This window comes from Capricornis sumatraensis, chromosome 12, assembly GCF_032405125.1.
Source record: "Capricornis sumatraensis isolate serow.1 chromosome 12, serow.2, whole genome shotgun sequence".
NCBI lineage: Eukaryota > Metazoa > Chordata > Mammalia > Artiodactyla > Bovidae > Capricornis > Capricornis sumatraensis.
Window position 1 is genome coordinate 88,839,412 of NC_091080.1, and position 18,856 is coordinate 88,858,267.

Consider the following 18,856-nt stretch of genomic DNA (forward strand, 5'->3'; position numbering starts at 1 on the left):
GAGTCAGACACGACTGAGTGACCAACACTTTCAGGTTCTTTTCACCACCCTTCTTACTCTGTTTCAAGCTGTTGTCTCCTACCAATGCCTACATATGCACCACTGGCATTGTTGCCCCAGTCTCTGCCTTACCCAATTATTTAACTAGCTTGCCAGTGAATCACGGGAAAAGGCAGAGAGCAACCCCCACCCTACCCCTCAGCTGCCAGGAGGGAAACACCTTTCCAATATTTGGGTCTTGGACTTCTAGGCTACAAAACTGAGACAACAAAATTTTGTTGTTTAAGCGACTCAGTTTGTGGTGCCTTGTTAAGACAACCCCGGCAAAGTAATACAATCTCCATGTGTTGTCGTCTCAGCTATGTGATTTTTCAGGTGACATGCTTGTCTGTGGCTGAGCACATTCTCACAAACAGATGGACAGTCGGTCCCCGACTCTACTTTATGCTGCTTACATTCCTCCTTTTATTAAGCCATGATGTTCTCCAAGACCCATATCACTGCATGGCCTACTACTGTTCTTTAATATTTGCCTACAGAAGAAAAAACTCATCTTTCAAGGTAAAACTGAAGGGACAATATTTGGGCTTCCCTGATAAATGTTTACCTGTTTTATAAAAAAAAAAAAAAAAGACAAGGATGGGGTACAGATGTATTAAATCTTCTTGGAGAAGATTTATGAAACCTGCAAATTTTGTGTATTGCTAAAATAATACAAAACACTATGCTTAACAGTTAGATTTTGCCATGCTTTTTACTCATGATGGATTCATATTTTTAAGTTCTTGATGTGATCTAAATTTCTTTTAGAGTAAAATATAAACTTCTGATGAATTTAAAAATATAAACTTCTGGTTGATTCTGATAATACGTATGATTCTTAAATTGTCCAGCTTTTTCTTTTTTTTTCTGACTAGTGATGTTATCCACTTTGCAAAGTATTCTGTAATGTGAGGCAACATAATTTCTCTGTGGTCAAAAAAGCAGTTAGTTGGGAGTTCACTGGCAGTCCAGTGGTTAGAACTCAGTGGCTTCACTGCTGAGGGCCCAAAGGATTGAATCCCAACTAGACTTTGCTCAAATTCATGTCTATTGAGTCAGTGATGCCATTCAACCATCTCATCCTCTGTGGCTTCCTTCTCCTACTGCCCTAAATCTTTTCCAGCATCAGGGTCTTTTCCAATGAGTTGGCTATTTGAATCAGATGGCAAAAGTATTGGAGCTTCACTGGTAGGCAATTATTTTTCACTGTGCTTCCTGGAAGCTTCATAAACATATATACATATATAAGAATACATATTTATAGATATATATATGTATCCTATAAAATTATTGTTAGCAGTGATATCCCTCTGCTAATTAAGGAAAGTTCTCAAAAACATTGGATATCATATGGTTTCTCCAACCAATATTATTTAGTTAAAAAAACTTGCTTTTTAAAAAAATTTAGCTTTCTTCTTAAAGAATCTCACTGTCATAGCCAATGTAAATCCACACAAACACAGTCTTAAGGTTTTAACTTGGCATAATTATACTGTTGAGTTCTACATGGCTTAATTGCAATTATGACATGTTCTGGAAATACTTAAAATGGTTTGTGTAACCAAACAATTTACACTGGAATTTTTTTCCATAAGCAGATATGTTTAATTCATTTATCAAAACAGTTCAGTTAAGTTTTTTTCCCCACAACAATTTTTTGTTAAAATTTTATTTATAAAGTTTCCTAGAAAAATAATGTTTCCAGTGAAACGTACTTACTTAGCATGAAGAATTTAAGTAACGTTAAACGTGATAGATCAAATTGCCAACATCATTGGATCATAGAAAAGAAAGAGAATTCCAGAAAAAACATCTACTTCTACTTCAGTGACTATGCTAAATCCTTGACTTTGTGTGAATCACAACAAACTGTGGAAAATTTTTCAAGGGATGGGAATACCAGACCACCTTACCTGCCTCCTGAGAAATCTATATAGAGGTCAAGAAGCAACAGTTAAAACCGGACATGGAACAACGCACTGGATCAAGGCTGTATATTGTCACCCTCCTTATTTAACTTATATGCAGAGTACATCATGCAAAATGCCAGGCTGGAAGAAGCTCAAGCTGAAATAAAGAATGCCAGGAGAAGTATCAATAACCTCAGATAGGCAGATGACATCACCCTTATGGCAGGAAGTGAAGAGGAACTAAAAAGCCTCTTGATGAAAGTGAATGAGGAGAGCTGGTTTAAATCTCAACATTCAAAAAACTAAGATCATAGCATCTGTTCCCATCACTTCATGGAAAATAGATGAGGCAACAATGGAAACAGTGACAGACTTAATTTTGGGGGGGCTCCAAAATCACTGCAGATTGTGACTGAAGCCATGAAAATTAAAAGATGCTTACTGATTCATTGGAAGAAAAGCTATGACCAAACTAGACAGCATAATAAACAGCAGAGACATAACTTTGCCAGCGAAGTCAAAGCTGTGGTTTTTCCAGTAGTCGTGTATGAATGTGAGAGTTGAACCATAAAGAAAGCTGAGTGCCGAAGAATTGATGCTTCTGAACTGTGGTGTTGGAGAAGACTCTTGAGAGTCCCTTGGACTGCAAGGAGATCCAACCAGTCCATCCTAAAGGAAATTAGTCCTGAATATTCATTGTAAGGACTAATGGTGAAGCTGAAGCTCCAATACTTTGTCCGACCAATGCAAAGATCTGACTCATTGGAAAAGACCATGATGCTAGGAAAGATTGAAGGCAGGAGGAGAAGGGGACGACAGATGATGAGATGGTTGGATGGCATCACTGACTCGATGGACATAAGGTTGAGCAAGCTCAGGGAGTTGGTGAAGGACAGGGAGGCCTGGTGTGCTGCAGTCCATCAGATGGCAGAGTTGGACTGAACTGAAACACGGTAGAAGATAAAGAAAGAAAACAAAGACTTCCTAATGTCTCCATCAGAATTATAGAGGTTAACATTAGTTGCACATGATTCTAAAGATATTTATATAAATATAGAGCAATATATAAAATTGACAGTTGACAAAAGACACTCAAGATTATACTGTAAATGTTAGCATATCATGAATGGTTTTAAAAATATTGAATTGTGCTTTTATATAAACATAAAAGCAAGGTGTAAAAATTAGTGACACATAAGGTTTTCTGGCACAAATTATTGTTTCTGATGTTAAGATAATTTTTTAAAGACATCAAAAGTTTCAGTTCAGTTCAATTCAGTCGCTCAGTCGTGTCCAACTCTTTGCAACTCCATGAACCACAGCACGCCAGGCCTCCCTGTCCATTACCAACTCCCGGAGTTCACTCAGACTCATGTCCATTGAGTCGGTGATGCCATCCAGCCATCTCATCCTCTGTCATCCCCTTCTCCTCCTGCCCCCAATCCTTTCCAGCATCAGAATCTTTTCCAGTGAGTCAACTCTTTGCATGAGGTGGCCAAAGTACTGGAGCTTCAGCATCAGCATCAGTCCTTCCAAAGAAATCCCAGGGCTGATCTCCTTCAGAATGGACTGGTTGGATCTCCTTGCAGTCCAAGGAACTCTCAAGAGTCTTCTCCAATACCACAGTTCAAAAGCATCAATTCTTCTATGCTCAGCTTTCTTCACAGTCCAACTCTCACATCCATACGTGACCACTGGAAGAACCATAGCCTTGACTAGATGGACCTTAGTTGGCAAAGTAATGTCTCTGCTTTTGAATGTGCTATCTAGGTTGGTCATAACTTTTCTTCCAAGGAGTAAGTGTCTTTTAATTTCATCAAAAGTTTAGGATTGTTTAAAAATTTTTAATTGAGAAAATAAGATTAGGTTTGTTGTGGTGTTTTTCATTCTCTCACCTTTGTATTAGGCTTTCCACCAACTGAAAATGTCAGCATTCGTATATTTCATTTCATCCCCATATTTTGAAACTGTCCATTTTAGTATGTCTCGGTTCTCCAGGTCTGTTATACTGTTATTCAGCTCAGTAGCAATCGTTCTGCTGGATCTTTCATATTACTTTATGTTTAACTGATGGAGCACCATGCACAATTTTTTCTCAGTTCTTGAGTTGCTTTCATTTAACTTTTCTTTGACCAGATTTCACTGACAAGAATTGTTTATTTGTCTCGTTGCCAAGCTTGTTCAAAGTGGACAACGTTAGCCAGTGCCTCTATGCATGATGAACTTGGCAGAAAATAAAGTTCTTGTTTCACAGCTACTTTCACATATCTGGGAGGGCAATCCCATCCCTTTGTTGGCCATTCTGTCTGAGGCAGCTTGGTTTCTGTGCCCTTTAGATGTTGTATCATTACTAACTTGGTGCAAAGAGAGCTATGAAAAAATAGAAGCAAATATTTATACTTTAGATCTTAGAGTACATTTAATTGTCTGGATAATTATATCTGTGGTGTAATTTTCACTCGTCTGATAATAGGTCAGAATCAATTTAAAGCTTGTATTTTTAAAAGTTTCTACTACCTTTTCCTTTTTAATCAGGAAATTTGCATGTCTTAAAATTTTTTCTACTCTATTTTTTTTATTTCCTTCAAGATACTACTACTAATTTTACTTTTGTTGTCTCAATTTTGCCGATTCATATATCAATTTGTTGCAATTTATTTTCCTTTTAAGCATCATTTCCTGTCCTTTTTCTTTGACCCCTCTGTAAATAGGTCCTCACACTATCAACACTGTCAGCATCTCATATTCATTGACATCTTGAATTTATTAGACTGGGACCACCATATAAGTATGTATTACTCATTTTCGTATATCCAGGAGTTTCCTGTTGTTTGTGACATACAACACATTTTGTAAAATATTACTGATTCATCAATATCTGATTTTATAAGAAATGTTTGCTTGTGGATTGACAGAGTATGTAAACAATCTTCCCTTGTTTGTCCTTGTTGTAATTATAAAATAGCAGGCTTCCCTTTGCCTGCAGTTGAGCAGAAGATAGGAAGGAGAAGGTAGCTTTATTTTATTTAACCTAAATTGACAATGAAGCCAGTAAATTCTATAATTCAAGACTAGTTTTATTTTATAATCTGAATAATTAGGTTGAGGTCTTTATTGTTCAAACCATGAGATGACCTTGAGCATGGAGCTCTGGCTAACAGAGCAGCAGGAAGAGAGAAGCCATCTGTGCTGTTGTGCAGCGCTTCAGCACCTCTAAACTTGGTCAGTACAAGAGAGAAGTGTCTAACTTATTTAAACTGGTGTTCATTTTATATTGCTTGTGTGTGTGTGTGTGTGTGTGTGTGTGAATGTGTGTGTGTCAGTCGCTCAGTCGTATCTGACTATGCAGATCCATGTACTGCAGCCCGCCACGCTCCTCTGTCCGTGGACTTCTTTTCCAGGCAAGAATAGTAAAGTGGGTAGCCATTACTTTCTCCAGAGGATCGAACCCAGCTCTCTCACATTGCAGGCAGATTCTTTACATTTGAACCACCAGGGAAGCCCTTATGTTGCTTATCAGTTCAGTTCAGTTCAGTCGCTCAGTCGTGTCCGATTCTCTGCGACCCCATGAATCACAGCACACCAGGCCTCCCTGTCCATCACCAACTCCCGGAGTTCACTCAGACTCACGTCCATTGAGTCAGTGATGCCATCCAGCCATCTCATCCTCTGTCGTCCCCTTCTCCTCCTGCCCCCAATTCCTCCCAGCATCACAGTCTTTTCCAATGAGTCAACTCTTCACATGAGGTGGCCAAAGTACTGGAGTTTCCAGCTTTAGCATCAGTCCTTACAAAGAAAACCCAGGGCTGATCTCCTTCAGAATGGACTGGTTGGATCTCCTTGCAGTCCAAGGGACTCTCAAGAGTCTTCTCCAACACCACAGTTCAAAAGCATCAATTTTTTGGTGCTCAGCTTTTTTCACAGTCCAACTCTCACATCCATACATGACCACTGGAAAAACCATAGCCTTGACTAGATGGACCTTAGTCGGCAAAGTAATGTCTCTGCTTTTCAATATGCTATATAGGTTAGTCATAACTTTCCCTCCAAGGAGTAAGTGTCTTTTAATTTCATGGCTGCAATCACCATCTGCAGTGATTTTGGAGCCCCTCAAAATAAACTCTGACACTGTTTCCCCATCTATTCCCCATGAAGTGATGGGACTGGATGCCATGATCTTCGTTTTCTGAATGTTGAGCTTTAAGTCAACCTTTTCACTCTCCTCTTTCACTTTCATCAAGAGGCTCTTTAGTTCTTCTTCACTTTCTGCCATAAGGGTGGTATCATCTGTATATCTGAGGTTATTGATATTTCTCCTGGCAATCTTGATTCCAGCTTGTGCTTCTTCCAACCCAGCATTTCTCTTGATGTACTCTGCATATAAGTTAAATAAGCAGGGTGACAATATACAGCCTTGACGTACTCCTTTTCCTATTTGGAACCAGTCTGTTCTTACATATCCACTTCTAACTGTTGCTTCCTGACCTGCATATAAGTTTCTCAAGAGGCAAGTCAGGTGGTCTGGTATTCTCATCTCTTTCAGAATTTTCCACAGTTTATTGTGACCACACAGTCAAAGGATTTGGCATAATCAATAAAGCAGAAATAGATGTTTTTCTGGAACTTTCTTGCTTTTCCCATGATCCAGCAGATGTTGGCAATTTGATCTCTGGTTCCTCTGCCTTTTCTAAAACCAGCTTGAACATCTGGAAGTTCATGGTTCACATATTGCTGAAGCCTGGCTTGGAGAATTTTGAGCATTACTTTACTAGCATGTGAGATGAGTACAACTGTGTGGTAGTTTGAGTATTCTTTGGCATTCCCTTTCTTTGGGATTGGAATGAAAACTGACCTTTTGCAGTCCTGTGGCCACTGCTGAGTTTTCCAAATGTGTTGACATATTGAGTGCAGCACTTTCACAGCATCATTTTTCAGGATTTGAAATAGCTCAACTGGAACTATACTAGCTTTGTTTGTAGTGATGCTTTCTAAGGCCCACTTGACTCCACATTCCAGGATGTCTGGCTCTAGATTAGTGATCACACCATCGTGATTATCTTAGCCGTGAGGATCTTTTTTGTGCAGTTCTTCTGTGTATTATTGCCACCTCTTCTTACTATCTTCTGCTTCTGTTAGGTCCATATCATTTCTGTCTTTATCAAGCCCATCTTTGTATGAAATGTTCCCTAGGTATCTTTAATTTTCTTGAAGAGATCTCTAGTCTTTCCCATTCTGTTGTTTTCCTCTATTTCTTTGCACTGATTGTGGAGGAAGGCTTTCTTTTCTCTCCTTGCTATTTTTTGGAACTCTGCATTGAGATGCTTATATCTTTCCTTTTCTCCTTTGCTTTTCACTTCTCTTCTTTTCACAGCTATTTGCAAGGCCTCCACAGATGGCCATTTTGCTTTTTTGCATTTCTTTTTCTTGGAGATGGCCTTGATCCCTGTCTCCTGTACAATGTCATGAACTACCATCCATAGTTCATCAGGCACTCTGTCTATCAGATCTAGGCCCTTAAATCTATTTCTCACTTCCACTGTATAATCATAAGGGACTTGATTTAGGTCATACCTGAAATGTCTAGTGGTTTTCCCTACTTTCTTCAATTTAAGTCTGAATTTGGCAATAAGAAGTTCATGATCTGAGCCACAGTCAGCTCCCAGTCTTGTTTTTGCTGACTGTATAGAGCTTCTCCATCTTTAGCTGCATAGAATATAATCAGTCTGATTTTGGTGTTGACCATATGGTGATGTCCATGTGTAGAGTCTTTTCCTGTGTTGTTGGGAGAGGGTGTTTGCTATGACCAGTGCATTCTCTTGGCAAAACCGTATTAGCCTTTGCCCTGCTTCATTCCTCACTCCAAGGCCAAATTTGCCTGTTACTCCAGTTGTTTCTTGACTTCCTACTTTTGCATTCCAGTCCCCTATAATGGAAAGGGCATCTTTTTTGGTTATTAGTTCTAAAAGGTCTTGTAGGTCTTCATAGAACCATTCAACTTCATCTTCTTCAGCATTACAGTTTGGGTCATAGGCTTGGATTACCGTGATATTGAATGATTTGCCTTAGAAACGAACAGAGATCATTCTGTCATTTTTGAAATTGCATCCAATTACTGCATTTCGGATTCTTTTGTTGACCATAATGGCTTATAGCCACATCTAATTCTAAATTATACATTCTTTAATTTGGATGATATAGGATTTCTTTTCAGTCTTGCATTATCCAGATATTCCACTTATGAGGACATAGATATAGAGCAATTGGGGGGAAAAAAGTCAAAGTTAGATGATTTAGTTTCTGATTCTTCTCTTAAAGCAATCAGTATTTATACTTCTGATCTCAAAAGCCAGAAGCGGTAAGAAATCTTTAATAACATCCATATTTTAAATAAAAGAAAAAGCAATGCCAAAATTAGTGAGGCAGTGCCAAAATCTGTTACACTCATATTAGGAAATATGACAAATGAGCTCATAAAAGTCACGTGTCAGACGATGATGATTGCAGGCTTCTTTGTAAAGAATACACTTTACAATAAAATGTAGTGTTATGGGTATTGAGCTAATTAAAAAATAAAACAGATTTTTGAAAAAGCTTTCCTCTTATCATAATTTACTGTCTTAGTATGTAGGCTTTAACAATATTTTAAAGCCTTTAACAGTTCCTTCCAATGCATTTTAACAGTCATAAATTAAACAATTTGCATCATTCCCACATGGCTGAAACACCTTGGTGAATTGGCCATGCAACAGACTATTTTGTCACACTGCAAACAGATTAAATTCAAGGACACTCCATTTGTATAGATAAAATAACCTTCCCCTATTTCAGTAAAAAAAAAAAAAAAAGTCTTGCACATGCAAGTACATCTTCACTAATCAGTTGATTTTAGGTGAAATCTCTTTGCTTCCTATAAACACTTGTATATGTATTTTTAGTTTAGCTTTTAAAAAAGTTATGTAAATTTCCTCTGATATTTTTTAGCTGTTCCGAGATACATACTTTGCAGATGACTCATGTTGCTGTTGCAGTCAGCATCTGCTCGAATTACCAGGAGGGCATCATGTAAAAAGTGAGCACGCGTGTGTCTTTAAGACATTAGACATGACCAGCTGTTTCATATTCTCAGATCCCTTTCAGTAATAAAAGGCTCTCGTGCAGCTTCCAGGTAAGGGGGTTTGGAGAGGCAGAGGAGGAATAGGAAGTTGGACATGTCCACAAGAAACTACAGTACCACTGCTCAGCAGTCGAATTCTCTAAGACTTGCGGGTGGCTGGTGGCTGCTACCCCAGCAGGTGGGCATGCCTTAGGCCAAGAACTATGTCTAGAAAGACAAAACAACCTACAGGCTCTGCTCAAATACCCTTAAGAACATAAAATATTTAGGTGCTCAATGTAATGCAATTCTAAATATAAAAAATTGGGCGCCTCTCCTCTGTTCAGACTGTATTATAAATCATCTTGAATCAGCATAGAAAGAATCCTGTTGTGCTGCAAAAGAAAGCTGCTACACTTTTCTCCTTTCATAGTTGGCAATTAGGATAATGAATTAAACTCTCTTCATATAATACCCCTCCCAGCATCACTTGCTAAAGCATTCTCTAAAATGGTCAATTATTCCTTCACTCCCAAATGACACAAGATCTTTATGGTCCTTGCTTTTAAACGAAAACTTACAGCAAATGGGCTTCCCTGGTGGCTCAGGTGATAAAGAATGCGCCCGCAATGTGGGAGACTTGGGTTCTATCCCTGGGTTGGGAAGATCCTCTGGAGAAGGGAATGGCTACCCACTCCAGTATTCCGGCCTGGCACTCCCAAAATAATAATAATAATAAATTTGGGCTTCTCTGATAGCTCAGTTGGTAAAGAATCTGCCTGCAATGCAGGAGACCCCAGTTCGATTCCTGGGTTAGGAAGATTCACTGGAGAAGGGATAAGCTACGCACACCAGTATTCCGGCCTGGTGATTGCCATGACTGTATAATCCATGGGGTTGCAAAGAGTTGGAAACAACTGAGCAACTTGCCCTTTCATTTTACAGCAAACGTCAGCTATTGTAATAGACCCCATCAATATTCCTGAATTAAAGTGAGTCTTCATTTTCTGACTTGGTTACAGATAGAGATGAAAGGCTCCAGGTTCCATGTCCAAAGCTCTGTGGCATGTGGAACGGACCTGGGTATTTGATCCAAGGAAGACACTTGGTTCCAATAAAGATGATCAGATTCTGGTGCCCAGTTATCTGAAACTTGGGATGGGGCAACTCAAAGCCTGGAGTCACCTAGGATGAACCTCAGCAAAGGCAGAGTTTCCAAGGCAAAATCAACAAACTCCTATACCTGATTTTCTGGTGTCATCCTGGTTTCTTACCTAGTCCCTGACTTCACTGCTAAATTTTTATTTTAGTTCCACTAATTAACACAGTACCCATTCCCCTCAAAATAGTAAGAGTCAATTTCTGTGGCCTGCAATCAAGAAAACATTACTAACACATAAAGTAGTATATGACCTTACTATAATTTTGTGCCACTCTATCACTAGTGTCTGGGTGGGTATCGAATCCATATTTCATAAAATTCTTTATATTTTAAATACATATCATCCTAGCTGAAAAAAACCTATTACCTAGATAAATATTTCAATTGTTTAATATTGTGCTCAGTCATATCCAACGCTTTTGCAGTCCCATGGCTTATGGCCCACCAAGCTTCTCTGTGCGTGGGACTTCCCAGGCAAGAATCCTGAAGTGGGTTGCCATTTCCTACCCCAGGGGATCTTCCCAACCCAGGGATCAAACCCGTGTCTCTAGTGTCTCCTGCACTGGCAGGAAGATTCTTTAGTACTAGCGTTAACTAGCGAGCCCCTTGTTTAAAATTACTCTTTTAAATTTCCAGAGAGTCTGTTTTTAAAGTATTATGAATGGGAGGAAATTCAGAATTGATGGGCTATGAATTACAAGGGGTACAATGTCAAGTAAAAAAATAAATGTCATACAGGTTCATATAAGGCAGTTAAACTCAAGAGATTTTGGAATAAAATTGAACTATTTGAACCAGGAATTATAAACGTTATCAGGTTTCATTTACCAGTGGGGAAGGGTGAGACAGAGAGCAATGGAGAAAGCAAGACAAGATGAGGATTTGTTGTGAATGTTAAGCTTAGAAAAAACAGTGTCTGGGAGGGCAGGATATTAGCAGTACAAACTGTGAAGGGCAATCAGATTTGAAGAAAAGTTGTTCAGCTGAATGTGAAGGGCTTGACACTTGATTACCTGCTGGCTGTGGGGCAGGGCTTCATGAGGATGTGAGAATAGGATTGCTCCATGGGTTTCTTTCTTGTACAATTGCAAGTTACCATAGTCAAAAATGGAGGGAATAGCCATCTGGAGAGAGGGACCAAGGAGTTGAGATGAAGAACTAAGTTTTAGATGTATTTAATTGGAAGGCATTGCAAGCCCCAGAGTTGAAGATGATCAGGGCAAAGAATAATGTGGGGATGAAGATACCAGCTTGCAAACGGTCTCCTTGCAATTCTTTTTCCATCCATTCTGAGTATCCTTCCATTCATAATCTTTGAAGAAGAGACGCTCGAAGTTTAAAGAGAGCAATTTTATATATCACAAGTGGTCTACTTAGAAATGATGGCTTCAGTTTTGAAAGTGGATGTCACCACTTGTGGAGAAAGTGTGGAAACTGAGAAGAGATGGCCTTAAACAGAATATTGTGAACTGTAATCCTTATGATATGGAAGGAGCAAGGCGGTAAGAGCAATGGCCTGGTAAGAAAAACTCTAGAACGAGGCAAAGGGCACAGAGGAAGTAAAGTTAATAATTCTAGAAAATTCTTTCTAAGTTTGTCACTGGGAGAGAAAGGAGGAGAAAGTGTTCAAGGCTGAAAGAGAAACTAGTGCCAACCAGAGTTTATTTAGTTAGGAGAAACTAGAGCTGAATTAAATGCTGAGGTAGGAGAAAAAGCTCTCTGTTTATGATGAAGGAAGGTTAGGGCAGAGGTGAGTATGAGGGCTTCCTGGATGAATGACTCAGTGGTAAATAATCCTCTTTCGAAGAAGGAGGTGTGGGAGATGCAGGTTTGATCCCTGGGTTGGAGAGATCCCCTGGAGGAGGGCAAGGCTACCCACTCCAGTATTCTTGCCTGGAGAATCCCATGGACAGAGAAACCTGGTGGACTACAGCCCATAAGGTCAAAAAGAGTCCGACATGACTGAGCCACTGACCAAACAGGCTCTTGCTTTTGGGAACTGAGACCTCGAGAATAATCACCCTCACTTTGTGAGACGATGGGTTGAATATCTGTTGAGGGGTTGAAGTGAGGGTGGGGTTGGAAGTTTCAACTGTGTTTGTTGATTTCAATTCTACCTGGACTGCTCTCTACCTGGTCCTGTGTTTTTCTCAGGGATGCTCCTAAGCCAAATTTGGGTAGTAAAAGTGAAAGTCACCCATTCATGTGCAATTTTTTTTGATACCATGGACTGTATAGTCCATGGAATTCTACAGGCCAGAATACTGGAGTGGGTAGCCATTACCCTTCTCTACAGGATCTTCCCAACCCAGGGATTGAACCCACGTCTCCCACAGTGCAGGTGGACTCTTTACCAGCTGAGCTACTAGGGAAGCCCAAGAATACTGTAGTGGGTAGCCTATACTCCAATAATTATTGGGCTTTCCTATGGAAGAAGGAAGAAGGAAATGGAAACCCATGTCAGAATTCTTGCCTGGAGAATCCCATGGACAGAGGAGCTCGGTGGGATACAGTTCATGAGGTTGCAAATTCGGGCATGACTGAGAGAGTAACACACACACACACAAAGAAGAATTACAGATATGACATCAATTCAGTTCAGTCGCTCAGTCCTGTTCAACTCTTTGCGACCCCATGAACTGTAGCACGCCAGGCCTCCCTGTCCATCACCAACTCCCAGAGTCCACCCAAACCCACTTCCATTGACTCGGTGATGCCATCCAACCATCTCATCCTCTGTTGTCCCCTTCTCCTCCTGCCCTCAATCTTTCCCAGCATCAGGGGCTTTTCCAATAAAGAGTATCTAATAAAGGCCCTAACGTGATTGACTCTCCCTGATGCTGAGGTAGATTGAGGGCAGGAAGAGAGGGGGTGGTGATGGGAGAAGGTTGAATAGCATCAGCGACTCAATGGACATGAGTTTGAGCAAACTCCTGGCAACAGTGAAGGACAGGGAGGCCTGGCATGCTGCACATCCTGGGATCACAAAGAGTCAGACACAACTTAGCGACTAAGCAACAAAGTGGAGAACTAATGGTTGGGGACCAATGAGATAAGGCATTAAACTCTGTTAGACGCGTCACCTTGTATTTTACTCTTCAGTCGGGTTCTTGGAAACCCATGTAAACTCATAAACATAGGTTTGTTTGTTTGATTTTTGTTTTCGTGCATGGGTGCTCAGTGGCGTCCAACTCTTTGTGGCCTTATGGGCTGTAGTCCAGAGGATTCCCTGTCCAGAGGATTCTCCAGGTGATCTTCCCAACCCAGGGACCTAACCCACATCTCCTGTGTCCCCTACCTGGTCAAGTGGATTCTTTACCACTGAGCCACCAGGGATACTCCAATAAAAAATTCACCTAACACAAAAAAGAATGAAAGAAAGTGACCTGTTCCTTCAAAGTTCCATTCCTTCCAATGAATTTCTTCTCTCTTCCTTTTGGTCAGTACATTGACTCTGAGAACCTCTTTTACTTGGAAGCGTCTGCTGCTGCTGCTATGTCGCTTCAGTTGTGTTCGACTCTGTGCAACCCCATAGATGGCAGCCTACCAGGCTCCTCCATCCCTGGGATTCTCCAGGCAAGAAAACTGAACTGGGTTGTCATTTCCTTCTCCAGTGCATGAAAGTGAAAAGTGAAAATGAAGTTGCTCAGTTGTATCTGACTCTTCACGAGCCCGTGGACTGCAGCCTACCATGCGTCTCCATCCATGGGATTTTCCAGGCAAGAGTACCAGAGTGGGGTGCAATTGCCTTCTCCATTACTGGAAGCAGTTAACTTTTCTTTTCAGTTTGTATTTTCAACCTGCTGAGCAAACCTAGTCCTGCAACCTGTCTGTTCTGGGACTCATCTTTGCTCACCCCAGGTCTATGCACCATGATTTTCCAAATGCCTCTTTCACAGTCTGGTTGGTCATACTTGGGACATTTACAGATCTCAGAATTTCTTCAGTTTCACCAATTCTGTGTAATATGAATCTAACAAAAGTTTCTTTACTTTGAAAAAACCTTGAAACACATTAGTATAAGAGTATGTTTGATGAAGATGTTGATATTTTACATAGCTCAAATAATTCTTTTCTAGTGAAAAGGTCAAAAAACATAGCATTGGAAATGGTTATAAATATAGGTCTTTGGATAGATGAGTCAGGAAGAAAAGAGATACTCAAGTAGGGACTGCTCATTCTAAGAAGGAAGCTTTCTCCGTTTTCGTAAAATTATCTAAATCTGTACCCAGTCCAACTACCACATTGCTTTTTCTCTGCTTTAACTTGTTCACAACACAGTGGGGATCACAGCAAAAATATCACAGCCTAAGGAGGAAGAGGTGGCATGCTCTCCTATTTGCTGTGCTGTGGTTTGTTTTAGGGCAGAAACACAAATGCACGGACTCAACTGATGAAAACTGGGTTTGTGTACCTCACAGGGAATACCTGAATAGTGGTGGGAAATATTTTTTTAAAAATAACAAAACAGACATAACATTGCTTGCTTCTGTCAACTGCCTTTCATTTCTTACATTATGGGATTAGATCAAGTAGACTGACGTCAAGACGCCAGTCCCTTTGGATATTATGGTTCACACTCGGAACAGGCTCTGGTATTCCATGTTAGGACTACTGGCCTTTCCACTGTTTCTTCTCTTTTTTTTCCCCCCTCCTTTTTCTTCACTGTTACCTCATACAGTATCCCTGAGTGAACAATAATGTGCAGTCTTGGAATTTCAATTCCCGAACTAGCTCTGCCCTTAAATACAATCTGTTTTTTATTAGTAATTTAGAGCTAATGTGCTTTGCAGAAAGTGTCCCTGTTCTGAGGTTATTCACACCTGGAATGAAATTCTGAAATATCCAAAGAGGGGCACTTATTTTACCAGCCATAAAACTCCTAGACCACAATATTTTACTTCTAATGATGTTCAAAATTCTTTTTTTCTCTCTTTTTCTTTCACTCTTTTCTGCTTTCTTTCCTTCCTCCTTGCCTTATTTTTGGAAAACTAAGGATTTCTTCCCATTTAAGTATATTGCCTTGGATATTTATATATTCTGGAGTGAAACTATTGATCAGCTAATTTTTAACTGGGCTAAAATTTTGTTTCTGTATGTACAGACTTACTCTGAGAAAAGTTAAACATAAGTTCTTTCATAAAATAATTACAAGGAAAAATTGCCCTCTAGTAATATTGCTTGTCATGGAAATTTCAAAAGAAAAACATATTAGCTAAAATCAAAATTCTAGAACATGTCTCTTTACACTAATTACCTATAAATATATGCATAAGCCAAGATGCTAGCTTCAGTTGACTTCTTTCTCTGTATAGAGTGACTGAAGAGAAATGTGAACACTGAAGTACATGTGGATCTCACGTTCTTGGCTGCAAATTTGAAAGAAATAACTAAGACAGCAATATTTGTTACATATTGTTCAGGTTAAAATTGAAAAAAAAATTTTTTTGAATGTAGCCACAGTACAGGACTGCTCTGAAATTGGTATCAAGTAGAAACATAAGCATGTATAATGCAGGATTACTAAATATTGGAAAATACTGAGTTGTTTACCCTAATTACATAGAGAATGAAGATTTTGAAGGGAAAAATGCTAAGATCAAGAATATATTTAAAATATAAATAAGATGAAGTATCACTGAATTAATGTGCTAACATAGAAAATATATAAAACAATCACCCTGCTGTCCTTTTAAGGGTTGATGTTGTCATTAGCGAGTCCCTGGTAGCTCAGATGATAAAGAATATGCCCGCAATGTGGGAGACCTAGCTTCAGTCCCTGGATTGGGAAGATCCTCTAGAGAAGAGCACAGCTGTGCACTCCACTATTCTTGCCTGGAGTGTTCCATTGACACAGGAGCCTGGCAAGCTGCAGTCCATGGGGTCACAAAGAGTTGGACGCAACAGAGTGACTAATACACACACACACACACACACACACACACACATTGTCATTATCACCATCACTTGTTATAAACAGTTTTCAGGTGACCAGGAAGCATAATTTCTTGAATGAAGCATGGGTTAGGATAAGGCGGAAAGAAAAATAGTACAGCAAAACAGTATAATCTTATGAAAGGGTCTTACTGGAAAGTATATCTATCACATTTTTCTTAAGCAGTTGACCAAAGCCACCAGCCTAGGGCCACGTTAGCAAGCTAATCTACGTTAACCTGAGGGACAAAGGGGCCTGGTTTCCACATCAAGGTTCACTAACTTAGTAGCTGTGCGACCTCAGGCAAACGAAGCCATCTCTCTGGGTTCAGTTTTCTAATCTCTCAATTTACGTAAGTAATATAAAACTGTTGATAGTATTTTGCAAAGATTTTGTAAAACATGGTGCAGAATACTCAGTAAAACCAACAACACAGCTGATTTCCTTCAGGAGGGACTGGTTGGATCTCCTTGCAGTCCAAGGGACTCTCAAGAGTCTTCTCCAACACCATAGTTCAAAAGCATCAATTCTTTGGCCTCAGGTTTCTTTTTGGTCCAACTCTCACATCCATTCATGACCACTGGAAAAACCATAGCCTTGACTCAATGGACCTTGCTTGGCAAAGTAATGTCTGTGTTTTTAAATATGCTGTCTAGGTGGGTCATAACATTTCTTCCAAAGAGCAAATGTCTTTTAATTTCGTGGTCGTGGTCACCATTTGCAATGATTGCACCATTTGCAGTGCAATTTCCATACTTGGAGATCTTAAATTGGGATAAATATGAAGGTACATCCTTAACACCTTGGAGATTCATCTTATAATGAGGCTATGAAAAGACAAAGCTCCAGGAAAGGCGTTTTGTTCACTTTTTATCATCCTCTCCAAGACCCATTATTTCCTCACTCCTATACCTAAAAAATAAATAAATAAATAGATAGATACAATGATGGGCAGAAGCAGACAATAGATTGGATACAGATTGATAGGCAGCTTTAAATATTTGAAATGACTGAAAGATTATATTTGGACAGGCATTTATTATCAATAAACAGTTTCGTTTTATGATCAAGTCAATGAAAAACCTGAAGCCATTTTTATGTATAGCTGCAGACTCAGACAGTAGCACTAGCATATTCATATGAATTAATGCCTGGTGGAGTAGAAAAACCTGTGAGAGAAGTGATATTCTACTTTATTTTCCTGACTATTCTATTAACTTGCTTTGAGACTTGGACAAATCAATTTAATTATTTTGTAGCTTATCCAATGGCACCCCACTCCAGTACTCTTGCCTGGGGAATCCCATGGACAGAGGAGCCTGGTAAGCTGCAGTCCATGGGGTTGCTGAGTCAGACATGACTGAACGACTTCACTTTCACTTTTCACTTTCATGCATTGGAGAAGGAAATGGCAACCCACTCCAGTGTTCTTGCCTGGAGAATCCCAGGGACTGGGGAGCCTGGTGGGTTGCTGTCTGTGGGGTCACACAGAGTCAGACAGGACTGAAGTGACTTAGCAGCAGCAGCAGCAGCTTATCCAAATTTTTTTTTTTTTCCCATACTTGCTAAACTGGGAATATTCTTAATTCTTACCTCAAAGAAAGACTTAGAATATACATGAAAAAATTATAAAGTGTACTGATCTTTACTTTAGAAAACTTACCCAGATCCACTATGATTTCTAAATAGAAGATTCTTATTTCTAAACAGAAGAAAAAAGCAAGACATTTATATGCATCCAATAGGTTATGTTGTAGATTTGCTTTAAAGACAGAATATCTGAATGAAGAAATGGCCAAACTAAATATTTATAATTATTAATTTATTGTATCAGAGACAAATATTTGAGCTATTTCTTTGTGTTTTTTTTTTTTATCAAAAGTTGTCAATGGTTGATATTTTATAACTCTAGTTGTCCTGTTTCATTCAGTTGGGTAAACAAAATGGTAGGAAATATAATTGGTCTACCAAGTATTGCTTTAAAAATTCTGCCATTTTGTAAGAAACAAGTACATGTTACTTATACAGTATAAAATTTAGAGGGATTTTATGAGAACTTAAATATAAACATTATTTGTGGAGACTGTAAAAATTTTAGGGAAATTTTATTTACTTCTTCATTCTCCAAAACATGAAAAAAAATTCACTCACTGATTAAAATACAAGATGTGTCATAGAATATTTGTTTATTAAATATTTGCTTGCAAGTTTAGAAAATGTATCTTGTAGGTGTTACATGCATTGTTATTAAGGAAGCACTCTAATTGTGGAGAGGTGCAATACTTTATTAAATTGAGCTGATAGGTTAATGGGATTTATGTAAGTTATAAGTCTTAATTTGCTACTTGTAAATAGCACTTAAGTGGGCCTTCTACCTTGTAGAAGGAAATGGCAACCCATTCTAGCATCCTTGCCTGGAAAATTCCATGAACACATTCTCCAGGCCAGCTACAGGGATGAGCCTGGCAGGCTACAGTCCATGGGTCACAAAGAGTCAGACACCACTGAGAGCCTGAACACACATGCACGTAATACTTTACAAGTCCATGCCCTTTATTGCAGTAAGTGCACTGAATCCTTAGAAACTGTTGCTAGTTGGTCAGTAAATAAAGAAATCTTAATATACTCTGGTGGAGAAACAATGTATGCTAGTAAAAGCAGCTGTTAATTAACAAAGACAAACATGAATTCTAGCAACAAACCCTTTGAACTTT